Source organism: Aphelocoma coerulescens, chromosome 2, assembly GCF_041296385.1.
Source record: "Aphelocoma coerulescens isolate FSJ_1873_10779 chromosome 2, UR_Acoe_1.0, whole genome shotgun sequence".
In the NCBI taxonomy this organism is placed as follows: Eukaryota; Metazoa; Chordata; class Aves; order Passeriformes; family Corvidae; genus Aphelocoma; species Aphelocoma coerulescens.
In genome coordinates, this window is record NC_091015.1 from 120986688 (window position 1) to 120991792 (window position 5105).

At 42.7% G+C, this 5105-nt stretch overlaps 1 long non-coding RNA gene across 1 annotated transcript; it reads right to left on the minus strand.

Annotated features, from left to right (window-relative positions):
• Positions 1 to 205: 205 nt before the first annotated feature.
• LOC138105895 (uncharacterized) lies at positions 206 to 4790 on the minus strand. Its single transcript, XR_011148774.1, has 3 exons — positions 4661 to 4790; positions 3776 to 3839; positions 206 to 1806 (listed from the first exon to the last, which is right to left on the minus strand). It is a non-coding gene; the product is annotated as an uncharacterized lncRNA (long non-coding RNA).
• Positions 4791 to 5105: the final 315 nt, after the last annotated feature.

Genomic DNA, 5105 nt, shown 5'->3' on the forward strand with positions numbered 1-5105 from the left:
AATAGACTTTTGCTGAGAACGCCCTTGGAAATAGTAGTCAGAAAAAAATGTCCTTTGAAAATATGTTCCAGCTGTTCAGCATATGACCAAGTTAAAACTTGGTCTGGGCCCCAGAGACTTTTTTCTCTTTTTAGTCTCACAGATAACACCAACAACTCCACTGGAACTATTTGTGTGAACTAAAGAAATAGGGAGCTGCCTCAAACTCTACCTAGGCTGTATTTCAACATGCTGCTCCCTCTGTATATATGTGTTTGCACAGCATACCTTTCGACTTGAGTAACTGCGGTTGCTATAGATAAATACAAACTCACATCTTGGTGCAAGAGGCTTCATGCTTCCAGTCCCTTGCAATGCTTTTGCCTGCAGCTTTCTCCCACACCAATTCCTCCTTTTTACCCACATTTCCCACATTATATTTCCCCCCTTTGCTTATAACTTTTAATTTCTATTATTTAATGCTGCAGCTGTTGAACTTTGCTGGATATTACAAATCATACAGCATAAAAACTTTCTGTGAAGTTTGGACTAACAATTTATTTTCATCCTTGGGGATACTTGTTTCCTTCTTTCCCATGAATGAATAAAAGCTTTTTTTGCTCCTTTCATGTAAAAGGAAACATTCTCCTGTGGATACAACCGGGAAAATTAGGGATACTTGAATTTCTTTGTACACCATTTTCTTGCTCTGACCTTGGGTGAGTTACCTGGACACTGTGTGCTTCTTCTATTCCAGTGATCAAAAACGGATATAAAACCCACACATATTCAAATTTTCTTGTGACTGACATATGTGGAGGGAAAGCATTAGATAAGTGCTTTGGGTATCCACTAATTTCCTTTTAAAGTCTGCTTTATTACAAGAAGAAACAGTCTAATTTTAAAAACTTTTAAGAAGATATTAAAAAAAAGGGACAAGAGAAAGTGAAGGCCACCCAAGTCAATAGGGATGTGCAGCCTGATTTCAGCAGGTTTGAAGTAGGTGCCAAGTGTGTCTAACAGATACTGCTGTAGGTCAAACATTCTGTATCACAATATACACAGTCCTCATCACTGTAGGACTTAAGCAATTTCAGACAAAGGGCCTGCCTGTGACTTTTTCCTGCATAAATCTCCACTGATCTCATGGAGGAAGGGAAGCACCTATGTGCATCTCTTTCAGGGTCAGGGCTTTTCTTCCACAACACTGATTGGAGGAATGTCTTTATGCCATCTGAGTGTTTAAATATCCAAAAAAGTGAAAATATTGTAATTTGGAGACCCATTGTTTTAATTAGTAAAGTGCTGAAAAGCACACTCTGTACCCCTTTATCTGTACTATTCTTTGGCTCTTTCTTCAATTCCCTGGATGTACAGTCTGTGAACACTATAAGCATGTGGGTCCTTATCCTTACTTTAAAAGCTTGTTTGTGGTTCATTATGAGATATTAGGGAGAGCACATCAAGAAATTGTTTTGGCAGGGATGCAGGAATTTCTTCATATTCTGGCAGGAACGATTCTCTCCTACCGAACAGGAATATGAGGCTTCATGGTGAGATTTGTTGCTTCCTCCCTTCTCCCGAGCATGCTTACGTTAGGAGAGTACATCTTTGAAGGAGAATATGACAAGCAGTCAGTCTCAAAGGGTCAACTGTAGTTTTCATGTGCAAGGTATTTTTTCCTTATCCCACATTTCCAAAAATAACAGCACAAAAATCACTTCAGCACATCCAGAAATGCAAGAACTGGAGAGAGGTATAGGTATTGGGATTAGGTTTTGAAGTAAAGGTGTTGTCAGCAACCTCCAGGCTCGGGAGAAGGGCTGGCTGAAAAACATTAGGAGTGCAACGTTAGGAAGCTTGTATGTGGAATTTCTAAGTTAGACATTTGCAGGCAGAACCTGACACAGATTCTCAGATTGACAGCAGGTGGAGATGAGCAGAGACCACCATGAGCACTAAGCTGTGCAAAACCAGTCATCACAGTTGCTGCATGCTCCTTCACCTTTTGCAAATTGAACAAGCTCCAGAAGAGATGGAGCTTTGTCAGAGAACTGCCATAAAATCTTATGAGCTTTGGCTCTGGTAACTTCCACATCTTCTGGCTTATATACCCAACTCTGTAAATGCTTCCAGAGTATTCCCCCAAATTATTTGCTTTCTTGGTTATCCTTCCCATATTCCAGGCAGAGGATGAGGTTTCCCCACCTGAAGGTGGTATTATGTGTAAGACTGGCCTGACAAAGAAAAAAACACCATGCTCCCTTCCTAGTCACAAAATCATAATGATAAAATTACCCAGCAGAAAATTATAAAAATGTATTAAGTAGCCCTGCTATAAATTCTTGACAGTGAATTTCCTGAGGCAGAGACACTATCAGTGCTATATGTGTGTCTGGCGACCAGCCCGGGAGAGAGCTGATTCTCTGCTGGGATACTCTAGCAAAGTGATAACTTCTTGGAAGGCACCAGACCATAACACTCCTGCTCCTTGAAAGTGCTCATCTCAATCCTGTTGGCTGCAGAGGAGACTGGGGCTGAGGGGGGGCTGATGCTTGAGGCACCTGTTGCAGCTCCGATTAGACTGCGGACACGCATGGATACAGCTGACAGCTGGAGCACAGCGAGGAGCCCCTGGGGGCAGCCCAGGACTTGGGACAGGCTAATGCCACCTGACTACTCACCAACCCTCTCTGATGGCCAAGGGGAAAAAGGGGGCTGGGGCCGGGGTCTCCGCTGCTGCCCTGTGATGTGCTGTGATTGCAGAGTTCACACCCCGTACTGGAGGAGTTGAGCTGTCTGGTGGTGTCAAAACTCAGACTGGTTTCTGAGCACCGCTCCCCTGCCCAGGGAGCAGCTCTGCTAGCAGCTGAAAACTGTCTTAGCTAGGGCCCCCCACCTACAGTGGCTCAGACAACCACGTAATAATGTAATAAATGCAGGCAATTCTGAACAACTTTTTGAAATCCCCAGACCTTGACTGAAACTCACTCAAGCCAGTTCCTATTAACTTCAGCCAGATTTGAAGCAGGTACTTACAACATTATTTTTAAATCTATAAGAAAATAATTTCATCCTTAATGTTGTTACAGACACAACAGAGAAAGGCACTAATGCCTTCAAAACTCCCAGGTAATTTACAGAAGCTGCAGCCAAGGCAGGGAGCCAAGCACTGAGAGACAAATCTGATAACTTGATGCAATACAGGTTTGTATCTGTTAATCCAGCACTCACAAACTTCTGCACTTTGTAAAGGATGACTTCCGTGCAAAACCCATCTGCTGTGCTCCCTCAACTCTTTGCTCTGGAAAATATTGCAAAAGCTCCATACAGGCTATGACCTCCACATGCAGGTGATTCCTGCGACCAGTTTGAACTCTGGCTTTGTTCGGTGGCTACGTCTAAAACATAGACTTAGTTTAAATTGGTCTAATCTCCTCTTTCAGTTTCTGGTCATTTTGAGCCAGTCCATTCTGTGTTGCATAGAGCCTTGTCCCTGTCCTGGAGCAACATGGCAGCTGGAAAAGGGGTTTCAAAGGAGGGCAGCAGCCATTCAGGGTCAGGCACCCGCAGATTATTTTGGCATGGCAAATATTTTGTTCAAATTAAAAAATCCAAACACCCCAAACATCAGGCAACTTACCAACAGTCTAAAAGGAGACTTGAATCTGCCTGAATAGGCATGTTTAGATGAAGTCTAAACTTAGATGCTAATAACAGACCCTGTTATCACAGTAACTCACTACCAGATGAGAAATACCTTGTAAAATAACTGCACCTAAGCCCACATACTTACATAAAGCAAGGCAGTAGAAGCAAATGCTTCACCCTTCTGTGTCAGAGGGCCAAACTGCTCTGTACTGAAGAAAAAATGCAGAATAAGCCCAAGGAAGCCAGACATTCACGTGTGCAAACCTTATCTGAGTAAGTACAAAGCAGGGTTTATGACCCTTTTCTAACTGGAAATAACTATGCACAGAAAACAAGCATAAATGCTTTAAACAGATGTGTGGATTTAACAGGATAGAGCCAGAAATCAGATAGTAGGGGGAGGGAGGTGGTCTGCAGGTAAGTAGGAGGTAAAGGAGATAATTAATCAGGAGATTAGTTATCTGCCAAACCACACTGATCCTTGCTTACAGTAAACAGCCAATGCTTAGTATTCAGGACAATTTTCAGGAAGAGCTACACTTTCAGCCTAGTGGTGGCAGGTGCCAGAACCTCCCAAGCTGTTTCATGTTTTCTTTTAAATTCATAATTTTGCCTCCCCTTAAACAGAGACAAATGTAAACAGCAGGCAGAAACTGCTGTCTCTCCAGAAGAGTAATGTTCTCAAGGAACAGATTCAGAACATACATAGTGCCTGTGTTACTGGAAGAATTCAAAGAAGAAATCTTCAATTTTCCCCAGAAGAATTCCAGGCATAGAATTAAAAACATTTCTTTGCATAATTTCTTAGGTCCAGAGGAATGGGGAAAGCCTCACAAGTATCTGCAAGTCTTTCCTTTAGCAACCCTTGAAAGACAACAGCAGAAAGTCCACATTGATACAAGGTTTTAGAGTCTGATACGCAGACTCCTTCCCAAAACACATGACAAAATTTGGTATATATATTATTTGGTATATATTAGTTTTGGTATATATTTTTCTGTCCAGGCACATAGCTGGTCTGTGGGCTCACCTGATGAGTAGGCACACCAAGCAGAGATGCTCATCAACCACATACATAACCAATGACCTCTGTGTAGCAACTCTGTTCCCACGAGGGCCTGCAACCTATGGCTACCACACACTATTTCACTGCTGTGTTGCTCAGCTTTGTGCTTCTCTTGCTGTTCACATCTCTCAGTTTTCAGGTGCTTACTATCAACGTGATCCTGGGTCATTTCATGGAGGCCATCAGGGTCTGCCTGCAAGAGGTGATCCATTCAAAGTGCTCACCCAGCTGTAAAGCCCCTCTGTTCACCAAGGTTGCCAAACAGAATGCTTTCACAACTGTTGTGGCTTTGGGGAAATTATACTTCATTGCAAAGTGCAAAAAAACTCCTCATGTCTGAAGATTTCAGACCAAAATCTTCTTTGAGACAGAGCTTGGGCCACTAGATGCTGCCATTGGTCACCATCAA